Source organism: Amia ocellicauda, chromosome 11 (assembly GCF_036373705.1).
Source record: "Amia ocellicauda isolate fAmiCal2 chromosome 11, fAmiCal2.hap1, whole genome shotgun sequence".
NCBI classification, from domain to species: domain Eukaryota; kingdom Metazoa; phylum Chordata; class Actinopteri; order Amiiformes; family Amiidae; genus Amia; species Amia ocellicauda.
In genome coordinates this window covers 33,032-49,120 of record NC_089860.1, presented here as the reverse complement: position 1 = coordinate 49,120, position 16,089 = coordinate 33,032, and the positions used below count along the sequence as shown (strand labels likewise).

Sequence of the window (16,089 nt, the reverse complement as noted above, 5' to 3'; positions counted from 1 at the left end):
ACCACCGATAGAATGTGAATTAACACACTTACCGGTGAACCCCGACCTGTTACAGATGGTCAATGATCTAAATAACCACCTCCCACCGGTAGCGCTTATAGAGGTTCACCCCCTAGTTCACCCCGATTTGTTTGAAATGGTGGAGGCTTTGGAGGAGCTACCCCGACCAAATTCTGCCCCTATTATAAATGATTTGAGACAATTAGAACACAGGATGGCGGCAGAAGCAGCCATCACTATAGAGGAGGGTCTTGACATTAACCGGTTGGATATCTTTGAAGGACTTTTACAGGCTTTAAATGAGCCTCCTCAAAAAGGGGGTTTTGTAGATGTCAGCAGTGGGGGTGTTCGGAATGTGGAGGGTTCTGAGACTGATAAGGCTGTGGAGGACATGCTCTGTGAGAATGTAGGGGGTGAAGGCTTGGTTCAAAATGATGATGTGTCCAAGAGTACCAGTGATCCCGTGATTATAGATAGACCGGCCTATAACAATTTTGAAATGATTCAGCGTTTTACTTTTGCAGAACTTTTAAATTGTGACAATTATGCAGAAATATTTGTCAACATACACGAGGCCTTGCAGAAAATGCTTGAACAGGTTGCTGAAAGGGTCAGACCTCGAGATGTTGTACAGTTAGAACTCAGAGGGGATGCTTTGTTTAGCAACCTATCTGCAATGCTGAGTGGAGATAATTTAGATGTCTGGCTAAAATCGAAGCGTTATTGCAAAGTAACGCAGCCATCTTAGCTGATGAAAGTCTGTCTCTGGTAATGAATGTGGTTCGTAACCCTGAGGGTGGGGCGCTTAGAAGACTGTCGAAATGCTTGAAGAACGACATAATTAGGACCAAGCTCAGGCAATTAGTGGTGAGTTCCAGTGGGGACAATAAGCTCTGTTTTGCTTACAGTTTAATAAAACTACTCACCCCCGACATGCCTGAACCCCAAGCTCTGCAAGAGGCTTTAATGCTTCATCAGAGGGCCGGCTTAAACTCTCAACAGATGGTTGCCTTTTCAGACATTACCAAGTTTGAGGAGTTGTTGTCTTTAAAAATTGTTGTGTGGTACCATTGTGAGGTAAAGGAAGTATTTGTTAAATTTCAGACACATCCTGAAACCCATACACAGACACTGTTTCTCTTCCTAGGTGATAGACATTAATTTGGAATAAAGAGTTTGACGGCTTTTTTGGGTTGTTCGTATGTTTGTCATTGGTGTTATAAGGCCTTCAATGATAAGCTTAAGCACCGCTGTGACGGTTACTGTAACGTCTGTTTCAATCCGCAATGTCGTAAGGGTTTGGCCCCTACCATCCAATGTAAAGATTGCTTAAGGATTTGTCTCTCAACGTTCTGTTTTTCCGAGCATAAGGTACAGAGGGCCGCTGCTGAGGGGGTTAAAAAACTGAGTTATTGTGATCAAACTAAATATTGCCCGCAGTGTTGCCTCCAGTACCATTTTCATGAGGTTAAACCACACAAATGTCTGGAGCCGAGATGCAGGATCTGTAATGCTGATTTAACCTCGGGGTCCGAACACCAGTGCTTTATTCAGCCGGTTAAAAAGGAGCCGCCGCACAACCGGTATGTCTTTTTTGCTTTTGAATGCCGGCAAGAAAACGGGGTCCACGTTGCTAATTATATACACTGTATTGACATGTTGGATCGTGAGTGGTCAGCTAGCGGTGAGAGTTGTGTCAGGGATTTCTTTACGCGGTATCGCGGTCCAAAATACCTCAATTACACATTTATTGCCCACAATGCTAAGGGTTATGATTCTTACATTTTGATGAAGTATCTGGTGGAAAATGGGGTGACCCCAAAAATAATAGCTCAGGGTAGCAAGATCATGTGTTTCACCGACGAAGCTTTCAACTAACGTTACATAGACTCGTTAAATTTCCTCCCCATGAAATTGAGCGCTTTGCCTAAGGCTCTGGGTTTTGAGGCTCAGAAGAAAGGTTGGTTCTGCCATTTTTTTAATACTAAGGACACTCAAAATTATCGAGGGTCCTACCCGCCCGCCTCTTATTATGGGGTTGATACTATGATGTCTCATGAGAGGGAGGAATTCTTTAAATGGTACAATACGGTTAAGTGAGGTGTTTTTGATTTCCGAGAAGAGATGGCCGCTTATTGTAAAAATGATGTGGTGATCCTTAAAGAAGCCTGTGTGCGTTTCTGCGCCGAGGTTATCAACACATCGGGTCTCGACCCTTTGCAAAGTGTGACCATAGTGTCTCTCTGCATGAAAATGTATCGGTCCAATTTCTTGCAGAGAAACACTATAGCGGTCACCACTTCTGACAACTATCGTGCTAGACAAAATAACTTTTCGACTGTCTCCATACAGTGGCTGGAATACCTGAGTGCCCGGGATAACATATTCATCAGACATGCTTTAAATCAAGGGGAAGTCAAAATGGGGCCTTACTACTTAGACGGTTTTAGCGACGTGTTCGGGCGGCGTACCGCTTATGAGTTTGCTGGTTGTATTTACCATGGCTGTCCTCAGTGCTTCGACCCAAACACCTTTAACCCCGAATCACAAAAACTCTGCGGTGATATCTACTATGATTTCCAGGAACGAATTGAAACTTTAAAAAACACCTATGGTTTGAACGTGCTGGTGATTTGGGAACACGAGTGGACGACCCTGAAGCAACAGGATGCGGGGGTACAATGGTTTATGGAAACCTTGGACTTTCCTGAATGTCTAGAGCCCCGGGATGCGTTATTTGGGGGTCGTACCAATGCTTTTAACCACTCTGCTTACTTGGTCACATACCCCGGGCAAAAATCCTGCGTCTTCATCACGCCCCCGGGACAGTCCGATGCTCATTGGGTCGCCTGGTGGTTTGTGGGGTGTTTCTCCATCCATTGGACTGACCCCCTCCTGAGACGCACAGACGGTAGACAGTTCGGCAAAATCAAGGCCCTCCATGAGCTCCAGAGGCTGTGGATCCCCGAGACTCATTTGGACATCCATCGCACCGCATGTTGTTTCGTCCTGAGGGACCGGGGTCTGAGGTCTTGGAGAGTAACCACAGTCAAAGGGTTCCAGAGTGTATACAAAATCTGGGGAATAGAACCAGGGGTGATCCCGGGTTTGAAGAGGCCTGTAGAGCCTGTCGACGTCCGCAGCTTTCGGGTAAGACATTCTCTTTAATTTTAAACCATGAATGAATTGTTGCACCTTTTATCCTATCTCTTCACTACGTCACGACACACCGCCCTCTTAGAAGAGAGTAGCCCCTGAGCCGTCAGACCCCCCTCCAAAACCCCACACGTCGTCTGTCGTAGTTCTGCAAGCTTTCCCATTCACACCTTTCAAAACCCTGAGTCGGAGACTCCATTTCGCATTCTCTTGGACCCTCTTGCAAGCCTTCTAGAGTCTTATCCACAAGCCCCAGATCTCTCCAGGCCATCACCTTCAACCAGTCCTCATAAGAGTATTCAATTACCGTCTCAAAAGGTTCCAACGTACCCTCCTTCTCTCCCAAAGCAAGAAGCTCCACTCCAACATAGCTGGGATCCCTTTTAAAGCGGTAACCCCGTCGAGCCCCCCAGAACAACACCCAGGAGCGTTCAATCTTCAAATTGGTGAGTACAGGAACCCTTTCCGGGATTGTTTCTTGCGGGGTTTCATGTTGATGTCGCTGGACATGTTGAAGAAGCGGGATGTTTCAGAAGCTGAGAATTAAAGAGGTATTGCCTAAAAGAAGCGCGGGTTCTTAAATAGAGAGGAGAGTTTCGGGGCGTTGCCTTCAGAGGGGTGGGGGTATTTATGGGTGGCCTTGTTGTTCAGGGTTTTATGGGTGCACACTTTCTGACGGATATGACGTAGGAATAATTAAGGAAATAACTCTACCTAAAATCACGCCCCCCAATTATGACGTAGGAATATTAATAAGCTTAGGGCATACGTCATAACAAAATAGGCCGCGCCCAAAAAACCCTACTATCTACTCTTATGTAGTTGAAGGCGCAGTATAGCTCTCATAGTCTGGTGGAGACGGAAGACCACCAGCCGTTTGAACAAGCCATTCAGCATCACCTTGTTGGGTTAAGTGCAGGCACTGTCAGAGCGCAGGGCGTCCTGCCTTTGAAAGAGTTTCCGAAGTGTCCTGATGTGCCCTTTAGCAATGCAAAATAGGTCAGTGAAAATAGAAACCTATATCTCACAGGCTGGCCCACGGGAAACGCCTGTGCGCGTTTTATCAGCCTGCTTCGATGGGAGGCATTCGAAACGCCAGGACGGGTCGTTTTCCGTAGTGTAGTGGCTATCACGTTTGCCTCACACGCGAAAGGTCCCCGGTTCGAAACCGGGCGGAAACAACCCGCGGTGCACGCGTGCCAGTGCCATGTTACCCGTCTCCATCTCTCTGCCCCAAGGCAGGCCGTCGTTTTCTCTTCCTCGGAGTGGCAAGAAATCCTGACCTTGAGAACAAACGATCGCAGAAGGGTAGCTTTGCGAGGCGCTGGAACTCACACTTTTAAAATCGATACATGTTGTAGCTGTTACAATACGACCGTAGCAGGATCAGCGACATTGCTGTTACTCTTATGTAGTCGAAGGCGCAGTATAGCTCTGATAGTCTGGTGGTGACGGAGGACCTCCAGCCGTTTGAACAAGCCATTCAGCATCACCTTGTTGGGCTAAGTGCAGGCACTGTCAGAGCGCAGGGCGACCTGCCTTTGATAGAGTTTCCTAAGTGTCCCGAAATCGGTGCACTCAGAGCGTCCGTCCGTCGACAGGTTGAAATTGTAAACGCTGGTGTAGCCACTTTTAATTGAAATATGATGATGATGATGATGATGTTGTTGTTCTTGTTCTTGTTGTTGTTGTTGTTCTTGTTTTTCTTGTTGTCGTCGTGGTCGCCGTCATTATTATTGTTAAAGTAAAGCAGTAGTTAGATTTGTTGCTACCGTAAGGTGTAGAAGGCACAATAGCTTTGTGATTGTCTGATGGTGGCACAAGACGAGCAGCAGCTGTTTGAACAAGCCATTGAACATCACCTTGTTGGGGTAAGTGTAAGTCTTGTCATAGCTCAGGGCGTTCTTCCTTTGAAAGAGTTTCCAAAGTGTCCTGATGTGCCCTTGAGCAATGCAAAATAGGTCAGTGAAAATAGAAACCTTTATCTCACAGGCTGGCCCACGGGAAACCCCTGTGCGCGTTTTACCAGCCGGCTTCGATGGGAGCCATTTGAAACACCAGGACGGGTCGGTTTCCGTAGTGTAGTGGCTATCACGTTCGCCTCACACGCGAAAGGTCCCTGGTTCGAAACCGGGCGAAAACAACCCGCGGTGCATGCGTGCCAGTGCCGTGTTACCCGTCGCCATCTCTCTGCCCCAAGGCCGGCCGTCGTTTTCTCTTCCTCGGAGTGGCAAGAAATCCTGACCTTGAGAACAAACGATCGCAGAAGGGTAGCTTTGCGAGGCACCGGAACTGACACTTTTAAAATCGATACATGTTGTTGCGTTACAATACGACCGTAGCAGGATCGGCGACATTGCTGTTACTCTTATGTAGTTGAAGGCGCAGTATAGCTCTGATAGTCTGGTGGTGACGGAAGACCACCAGCCGTTTGAACAAGCCATTCAGCATCACCTTGTAGGGCTAAACGCAGGCACTGTCAGAGCGCAGGTCGTCCTGCCTTTGAAAGAGTTTCCGAAGTGTCCCGAAATCCGTGCACTCAGAGCGTTCGTCCATCGACAGGTTGAAATTGTAAACGCTGGTGTAGCCACTTTTAATTAAAATCTGATGATGATGATGTTGTTGTTGTTATTCTTGTTGTCGTCGTAGTCGCCGTCATTATTAATGTTAAAGTAAAGCAGTAGTTAGATTTGTTGCTACCGTAAGGTGTAGAAGGCACAATAGCTCTGATAGTCTGGTGGTGAAGGAAGACCACCAGACGTTTGAACAAGCCATTCAGCATCACCTTGTTGGGTTAAGTGCAGGCACTGTCAGAGCGCAGGGCGTCCTGCCTTTAAAAGAGTTTCCGAAGTGTCCTGATGTGCCCTTTAGCAATGCCAAACAGGTCAGTGAAAATGGCATCCTTTCGCCGCACTTCAGACGCCATCTCACAGCCTAGCCGACCTGAAACACCTGAGCCCGTTTTACCAGCAGGCTTTAACGGTAACCATTTGAAGCAAGAGGCAGCGGTGTCAGTTTCCGTAGTGTAGCGGTTATCACGTTCGCCTAACGCGCGAAAGGTCCCCGGTTCGAAACCGGGCGGAAACAGCCTACTGTGGGCTGGCCCTTTTCGTCATTCTTGCCCTCGTGGTTCCCCGGAGGCGGTGGGTGTCTTTTCTTCATTGGAGTGCCCGCAATCGATGCACTCAGAGCGTCCGTCCGTCGACAGGTTGAAATTGTAAACGCTGGTGTAGCCACTTTTAATTAAAATCTGATGATGATGATGATGATGATTTTGTTGTTGTTGTTCTTGTTGTTGTTGTTCTTGTTGTCATCGTGGTCGCCGTCATTATTATTGTTAAAGTAAAGCAGTAGTTAGATTTGTTGCTACCGTAAGGTGTAGAAGACAACAGTTGGTATGGCGTGTGATATCAAAACATTCAGAATACGTTTAACCTATATAATTTATAAGCTTTGTAAAATAAACCCAAATATATCTTTTGCGGGGATAAACGCTGTTCTGAGTAGTTTGTGACTTGTTTAATACCAAACATAGCATCGCTATAAAAAAAAAAAAAAAATCACTGTAAAAGCGCTAGTTATTTTTGATCTTTATAGTTATTTTCTAGGCTCAGGTTGTTTTTTAGTGCTTATAAAGGCCTGAAATATTCTTAGTGGTTGTTGACTATAGGTCTTGATGTTTAAAAATGTTTTTTTGAGAGACCAAAAGGTTCTAATAAAAGTTTAGAGTAGAGAGGAGAGAGATCGTCTCCATCTTGGTTTCTATTTGAAATTTGATGCAGTGTCATTTTATTGGTTGGTTTTGATATGTTAATTGGTAACAGGGCGGCACAAAGGCCAGACCAGAACAATGCCTTACAAGCAGATCCGGCATGTGGCCATCAGTATAAGTATGAAGGTCTGGTCTTCAGCTCGACAGACTCATACTGACCTTTCGATTTAAGACTAAAGATCAACAATGTCCGGAAACAACATCAGCGATTCGATTTAAACGAGTTTTTAGGCAAGTCTTCAGATTCTTTTCATTGACTCAGAGCGTGTTGTGTGCATGTATTGTAAATAAGGCTATAACATCTGTTTTAAGTTCTGTAAAATAATTTTTCAGCCAGTCAACAGGAGTTAATTCCCAACGCTGAGGAGATCATCTGGAACAACGACGGTAAGATTTTTGTGTTTGCGCTCATGGGTTCTTATGCATGGGTGTGTGTGGTTTGAAGCGGCTCATTAGAGTTATGAAAACGTTTTAATATATATTAATGCCGGTCTCTTTAATTACACAGAAACTATCGAAAGGCCTGTGATTAATGTCTCCAAGGATCGACCAAGAGAAGTGGTTGTCCCTAGACAGGCTGTCTGCCGACCGGGTAAGAACTAAACCCCTGTTTGTTTGTATAACGTTTCTGTAAGATGTTTGAGTCCAGTTTTGTTAATTTTAAAAAATTATCCTGTCTAACAGTATTAAGAAACGTGGTTCGAGACAACGAAAGGCCTTCCACATCGAGGGCTTGTTTCGTTTTACCTTCGAGAACCGTAACCTTTCAAGAATCTGAAAGGCCGTCAGCCCCGGTATCTGATAGCTGTGAGTATATATCTGCAGCCTGTAAGAGGTTAAAGCTTTTTATAAAGCGGTGTGGTTAAAGGTTAAACATGTCTCTTACCTTCACAGTGGTGCAAAAAGCTAAACCAGCCGAAAAACATAAGAAACGATTATTCTGTGGAGGTAAGTAAGATCTTTCAAACTTTAATGTTTTTAAAAGGGCTTTGTTTGCCCGTTGAGGGCTAATATTTAAGCGATGGGTGACCGTTTCCTGTAGGGCGGGGGGTTCTGGGAAAGATCTTTAGAAGTCCGGACAGGTCTAGGCTTGTTTCTGGGGAACGTGTTTAGAAATGACCGATTGCCGTACCGTCTGGTTAGGAAGTAAAGCCGTCCGAAAGGGTTTAGTAAGTTGTTTGGCTTATCTCCCGCTATTATACTTCTGTTTTAAAGTGGTTGTAGGAAAAGGCTTGAAGGTGTTCATTGTATTTAATATTTAAACAGATCGTGAAAACGTTTGTGAAACAGGAAGTCCCGGGATCAGGAAGCGTTTACACTTGGAAGGTTCGTTTAAAAATGAAATGTTGTTGTGTGTGTGTGTGTTTTATTAACAATATTACAGTATTTAAAGAACATTTAAGAAACAGTTTATTTACAGCGGCTTCTCTGTTTTAAATTTATTATCAAGTCCTAATAAATATATTGTCTGTAAATAATAAGGCGTTGTAGTGAATGTCTAAGGCTATTTTCAAAGGTCTAAAAAAGCTAAAGGTTTTGAATGTCCTGGACATGTTGTTTTAAGTTTGATTTCTGTCGCCGTTTAAAGATGTAAATGTAATGTATATTTTTATTCTTCCCAAGACTCTTGGGATAGTCATTCTGTGAATGAGCTATTGAGGACAATTACCCCGTCTAAGTGGGATCAAACATCTTTCCCGGTGAGATCACCGAGAGGATCCCCCACGATGGTCTTGGAGACCCCCCAACATCTACTCAGGCCACAGCCTTCTGGGGGTAATTCAACACCCCAGATTCAGCCCGCCGCATTGTCGGGCCGAACAAATACAGGCATCCAACAACCTCAGGGGTCGCCGTCAGTCAGGGCTGACACACCACCCAACGACGGCCTAGTTTCAACATCGTCCCCCCAGACCCGTTTCTTGGCTACCGAAACGCGAAACAGTAACCCCGCGCTTGGCCAGGGTGTCACCGCAAAGGCCTTCTTGGTCTCCGTCCATGAGTATACACTCGCTCCCTGCCTCCTTCGACCGAGATTTACCGGAGCGACCATCCTTTGAAGCTGAGCCAGGCCACCAGCCCCCGGAGCTACTTCCTGAAGGTCGGCATGAGTTGCTACATACTTTGTTACAAAATCAAAGACTTGTGTTAGTGGGGCAAAACCTGGTGATAGAGAGCCAAAACACCCTTATTAATACCCTTACTAACGAATTGTACCGTATTTAATGTTTTAATAGACACAAAACGCCTTACTATTGTGGGTTGTTGGAAAAATAAAAAATAAATTAAAAAATGTCCTGACTTGGTAAAAGAACTCACAAACTAAAGGATTATGAACAAGCTAGGGCCCCAAAAAGACCTTCCCGAGAGAACATCCCCGGCCCTGTTGTGAACTCCTCTGATGTCCCAATGAACCTGGAACTATTACAAATGATAAATGATTTAAATAACCCCCAATTACCACCGATAGAATGTGAATTAACAGACTTACCTGTGAACCCCGACCTGTTACAGATGGTCAATGATCTAAATAACCACCTCCCACCGGTAGCGCTTATAGAGGTTCACCCCCTAGTTCACCCCGATTTGTTTGAAATGGTGGAGTCTTTGGAGGAGCTACCCCGACCAAATTCTGCCCCTATTATAAATGATTTGAAACAATTAGAACACAGGATGGCGGCAGAAGCAGCCATCACTATAGAGGAGGGTCTTGACATTAACCGGTTGGATATCTTTGAAGGACTTTTACAGGCTTTAAATGAGCCTCCTCAAAAAGGGGGTTTTGTAGATGTCAGCAGTGGGGGTGTTCGGAATGTGGAGGGTTCTGAGACTGATAAGGCTGTGGAGGACATGCTCTGTGAGAATGTAGGGGGTGAAGGCTTTGTTCAAAATGATGATGTGTCCAAGAGTACCAGTGATCCCGTGATTATAGATAGACCGGCCTATAACAATTTTGAAATGATTCAGTGTTTTAATTTTGCAGAACTTTTAAATTGTGACAATTATGCAGAAATATTTGTCAACATACACGAGGCTTTGCAGAAAATGCTTGAACAGGTTGCTGAAAGGGTCAGACCTCGAGATGTTGTACAGTTAGAACTCAGAGGGGATGATTTGTTTAGCATCTGTAATGCTGAGTGGAGATAATTTAGATGTCTGGCTAAAATCGAAGCGTTATTGCAAAGTAACGCAGCCATCTTAGCTGATGAAAGTCTGTCTCTGGTAATGAATGTGGTTCGTAACCCTGAGGGTGGGGCGCTTAGAAGACTGTCGAAATGCTTGTAGAACGACATAATTAGGACCAAGCTCAGGCAATTAGTGGTGAGTTCCAGTGGGGACAATAAGCTCTGTTTTGCTTACAGTTTAATAAAACTACTCACCCCCGACATCCCTGAACCCCAAGCTCTGCAAGAGGCTTTAACGCTTCATCAGAGGGCTGGCTTAAACTCTCAACAGAGGGTTGCCTTTTCAGACATCACCAAGTTGCAGGAACATAACTGTAAACCCCGCCAAGAGACAAATGTCCAAACTGATTTTAAACAGTCTGTGGGGTAAGTTTGGGGAAAGAAATTACCGTCTAAACACAACCTTGATTAAAACCCCTGAACAGTTTATAGAATTTATGTTTTCCAAACAACATGCAGTATCACACTTTCAATTCTTAAATGACCACGTGGCACAGGTCCAGTGGAGGGCCCCTAAAGATTTCCCCACCAAACAGGGGAACGTTAATGTTTTCATAGCGGTTTTTACCACGGCTTACGCCCGGCTTGAACTGTACAACTTAATGGATCAGTTGCAGGAACGCACACTCTATCATGATTCTGACTCTGTAATCTTTGTCACCAGGCCAGGGGATTGGGTCCCTCCCCTCGGGGACTACCTTGGGGAGTTAACGAGCGAACTAGATCCTCAGGACCACATAGTGGAGTTTGTTTCAGGGGGTCCTAAGACGCATACAGAACGGCTGCGGGTAAGACCTGTATGAAAGTTAAGGGTTTCACTCTGAACCATTGTAACAACAAGCTCATTAACATCAAGTCTCTGACGACCCTGGTAGAAAGTTTTGTAACCGAGAAAGACGCGCCTCCTCGTGAGATTATTACAGCCGGAAATCAGATCTATCGCAATAAAAAGGAGTACACGTTGGAAAATAGATCACTAAACAAACGGTTCAGGGTGGTGTACAATAAAGGAGTGTTGAAGACTGATTATACCACTCTGCCTTATGGATATTAGCGGTGGTTTTGATAACAGACTTCAACACCCTTTCTCCTGTATTATAGCTGGTCCCTCCAATTCGGGGAAGAGCTATCTTATAAGGAACATCATAGAAGATGTGGTCGCAACCGTGTCCCAAGCTCTTGACAACATAGTGTGGTGTTACTCTTGCTGGCAACCTCTCTACGATGATTTGGCTTCGAAAAAAAATAATCTGAAATTTGTGCAAGGTCTCCCCGCCTCGTTGTAAGACGATGACTTGTTCCCGCCCGGTCAAACTAACCTAGTGATCCTTGATGACCTGATGGAGCAGGCCGGTGACAACAGTGAAGTGGAAAAAGCTTTCACAAAGTACACTCATCATAGGAATTTAAGTATTCTTTATTTAGTTCAAAATCTATTTTTTCAAGGTAAAAAAAGCCGCACTATTAATTTAAATGCCAATTATATAATTCTTTTTAAAAACCCCAGAGATAAACTACAGGTCACCGTCTTGGCTCGTCAAATGTACCCTAACCAGACCAAGTTCTTTTTGGAGGCATTTGAGGATGCCACCAAAAAACCCTACGGGTACTTGATTGCGGACTTAAAAGCACAAACCCCAGAAGACTTTCGCCTCAGAACAGGTTTGTGCCCGCCCGATTGGCCGGCAGTGTATGTGCTAAAGAAAAGGAAATAAATAAGAATGTCTGTTCGGATTAAAAGAAATCTGCCACTTTTGCAAATGTTATTTGAGGGGAGCCTGCGCCATAGGAAAGCTGTGCTGGCAGGGGCCCCCTCGGATTTGATCGAGACCATGTGTGAAATAGCTTTTAACATCTTACACGGTAATATACCCCTAACCCCTTCTTAACATTCTAAACTCAAAAAACAAAAAGCGGTTATCAAGATCATCGCTAATAAGAAGTATTCTATTAAAAGAAAAAGAAAGAAGATTAATCAAACCAGGGGTTTTATAGGACCGCTGTTGAGCATAGCCGTGCCTTTCCTAACCAGTCTTCTAGCTTCCAGAGTGGGTTAATAATGGAATATGCTCAGAAAATGTTTTTGATCCCTCAGGAGCAGCTTGAGAAACTGAGAAAAAATGTTGTCGGGCAAGAGCCCATTAGACAAACGGCCGAAAACAACCTGGACTCTGAAATGAAAGCTATACAGGCCAGGGCCGATTTAAATCAGTATTCCAAAGCCCAGTTGTATACCAACACGTTACAGCGTTACCTCCGTCTGGTTAGACAGGGTGAAAAAGATCAAAACATTTTAACTTTAACCATGGCCTCTCAAGAAAATGGTTCTGGGGCTGATGCGGGGGGTACGGTTGATAAAGATGTTGCGGTGACCGAACCTGTTGAGAGTTCAGAGGGAGATGTTGTAACGGATGTTTTGAGAAACATGCCGGCCAGAAGCAGGAGACATGCAGAATATATCCTGCGCAAAATGGTTCAGAAACCGCGGGTAACGGCTTGGAATGAACAGGGTGAATTTGTTTTTAAAGGACAACTGATCAAAGGTTCACACATGTTTGATTTGTTGAAGAGTGTCAATAGCACTAATAAGGTACCCGAGAGTCGCCGACCTGTAGGCTGGAATGCTTTCCTACAGGCGATGGCCTGTCTGAACATGCCCCAATCCACAGTTCCTAACCAGGAAACGCGACAAAAAATCCATCTGTGTAAAGAGGTGTAGCCTGATCTGACTCCGATATCTCATTACTCTGACCGTGCTTAGCGACCATCCTCAGGATCTATCCATCGTTGGGAAGCTTATTAATCTCATGTTTTTATTTGTCTCCCCTGTAAATAATGACCCGACAAACAATTTTTTATTTATTTTTTTTTATTTTCAAATGTTGTACATTTATTTATAACATAACCCCTGCTTTGTATAAGAATTGTTTTGAATAAAAACAAAACTAATGATTCAAAGGCTGTTTTCATTATTTTTTCACCTTAACACGCATGACATCTTTTAAAATCCTCACAAGAACACCCCATCTGTATACATGACTGGCTAGGGTCGTAAGTCATTGTGTTATAAGGGGGGTCCACAGTGTACTGACAAACTCTGCCACTTTTTTATCATTTTGGCCTAAATCCTCACTGTACAAGGCCATAATATCGGGGTATGACCTTCCTTTAGATCTATGATATAAGAAAAACACACAGTGCTGACCACAAGTGAAGGTCTGAAGACTTTGTACTTGACGACCGCTGTAAATGGTTTCTTGACAGTTGTTGAGCAGAAAGTTATTGATCTTCCGAGGGAAAGGTCTGAAATCCGGGGGGTTTCCATAGGAATCAAAAAATTCACCACGGTGGTCCTCCCTTAGATAAATAGCCAGCCAATGTTCTCCGGGCATATTTTTAGGGTGTGTGTTGATTATGTACATTGCAGGTAAATTCTTGATCTTAAATTTAGGTAGCTGATCGCAGGCGTAGACTCCTTGAAACAGTTTCCGTGAGCCGGCCAGGGCATTCATGATGTGGTTGAGCTCTCTGGTGTTCATTTTAATAATAATCATACAGAACGTTTCTCCTCCGATTCACCTCAATAATGTTGTCAAACACAGCATACACGACCATATTTACAGTGCGTGGTAGAGGCTGCTTGAAACGCATCTCCAAACGCATATTGCCCGTCTTCATCAGTGAAAAATGTTGTCCACACTCTTCGTCAGGGGTCAGGTTGAAACCGTACAGGGTGTAACCGCTGCAGTATTCCCGGCGATCGATCAGCAGAGTTTGATCCTTGAGATGGCGACCCGTAGCCAGTACTACACTGTAATATTCACGAACCGCATTGCCGTTTTCAAAGTCAGGTTGAAAAGGTCTGGATGGAACCTGCACACCATCGACGTACAACGCTATAAATTCCGCGTTATAATGTTTAAAGTTAAAAAGGTTCTTGTTGTAAACCCCGGTAAATGCATCATTATCCACGAGACCAATAATAACCTGTTTTGGGAGCTGTCCTAGAAACAGATTTTCCTGGTTCATCACCCGTGTCCCTGCAGGGATACTGTGGACTTTCATATAGACTCTTTCGATCGGGTACTCGGCGTTTGCCGTCATTAACGCCTGCGCGTGTCCTAGTTTAACCGCCGGGGAGACGGACACTTTTTTCACAAACAGCGAGGCCGATAATATGGTCAGTTTATATTTTTCCGTATCAGGGGTCATCAGACAAAAAGCATTTTTACTACGGATCATTTTAATTTTAATGTCTACCCCGTTGAGCATGAGTTTTTCTTGGAAAAATATGTCTGCATGGATATGCCCCATTAGCTCAAAGGTCCTCCCTTCTGTTGAAGAGGCCGTTCTTTTTTGCAAACCCTTATTGAGTCCCTCTGGATCCTTGTCGTCCATAGCTTCCGAGATGTCTTTGAAGAAAAGGCCGGGGCTGAACTGTTTGCTTAGGGTCTCCTCACTATAATTAAGTTTACACTCCATCATGGCTCTATAGGGGTAAGTATTGCTGCTTTGACTAATGAGCCGATCTCCCAGGGTCACATCCACCTGTGAAAACATGGTGGCCACCGGGTAATTGATGACCCCAGCGATGGCCGTATTCTCGATTGCATCGCCATCCTAATCAGTCACTTTACAGTTCATTAAAATAAATGTGTTATTCAAATCAATATAATCCTCGCCATTGCCAGCTATAAAAAACTCCAGAGGGGCCGTGTTTGAAATTGCAGATAGAGGGGGAATCTCTACATATATGATCTTATCTATACTCGTTTGAGTGTATGGAACTGTAAACAGATCCAGTTCTGATTTGACGCATACTTCCGATAGACTGTGGAAAAAAGACATGTTTAAAAGATGTATCCTGAGGCTCTATTTTTCTTTCTTTGAGACTTTCTTTTTGCAGGTTTTTTCTTGTGCTGCTTCCTTCTCCGAGTGTTTCCACGATATGTTGGAGAATGAGAGATTCTTCGTTTTTTGTTAGCCACGGATCTTCGTCGCCCTGGTGGACACATGCTGTTTCTTCTTTTACCCCCCCTCCTCGCCATTACCATGAGACCCGAACCCTCCTGATGCTCATGGCTAGCTGCCCGGTTCATAACATTGGTGAACACGTCACTAACAATATTTTTAGCCGCTGATTTCAAGTGGGGTCTGGCTATAGCAAAGCCTCTCTTAAGCAGGGGTACGGCCATTCTAAAGAGACCATGAAAGAGTCCTCCTAGACCGGCGCCATACATTGTGGGGGCTCCTACAAAACCGGGCAAGCCGTTCCATCTTGCATCTTGTAATAATCCACATAGGCGCTAGGATCTACATAACCCCTCGAGGTAGCCATTTTAATAATGTACACACTGTTTCAGGGGTCGAAAATGTAGTTTGACATTAACTTTACCGAAGCGGAAGGGTACGTTGATATTCTGATCCGATTTTACTTCGATCGTGATGTTGTCAAAGTGGGTCATTGAGACTGGTACGTAGTGTGGTTTGTCATAAGTAATTGTGACCATGTCATTGCTTTTACCTTTAATAAGTACATTTCTCAAAAGGGGGACATAACTATCCCAGACCCTCTGGTGGGTTATGATATCCGTATACACATAAAGAGTGTAAAAGCCGCCACACCACTTCTGAGAACCTGCTCTCTGTGTCCGAATAGAACCCTAATATACGCCCCAGTTGGCCGCTGGTTTGAATGCTAATACCTGGTTTTGACACCTTGTACACTCTGTTTTTAATAGGGTTGTAATATAGCTTGATGTTGGGGGTGCCTTCTGAGAACTGTTTATGCATCTCATCTAATATTTTATCCACATTGTCATAATAACCTCCTTGTATCGTGAATGTCCATTGACTCTTTTTAACATCATCAAAAATGGCGAAAGTGGCATCCTTATCTTGTAAAACAGCCCAAGTGTAAGGATACTGTATTTCCGCCAACCCCACTTCCCACGACCCCCTTAGATCTATAGATTT

At 44.4% G+C, this 16,089-nt stretch overlaps 2 non-coding genes across 2 annotated transcripts; both read left to right on the top strand.

The window, feature by feature from the left end:
- The first annotated feature begins 5,226 nt into the window (after positions 1-5,226).
- Positions 5,227-5,299, top strand: trnav-cac (transfer RNA valine (anticodon CAC)). The gene has a single exon. It is a non-coding gene; the product is annotated as a tRNA-Val (tRNA).
- An 871-nt stretch (positions 5,300-6,170) lies between these two features.
- trnav-aac (transfer RNA valine (anticodon AAC)) lies at positions 6,171-6,243 on the top strand. The gene has a single exon. It is a non-coding gene; the product is annotated as a tRNA-Val (tRNA).
- The last annotated feature ends 9,846 nt before the right edge of the window (positions 6,244-16,089 follow it).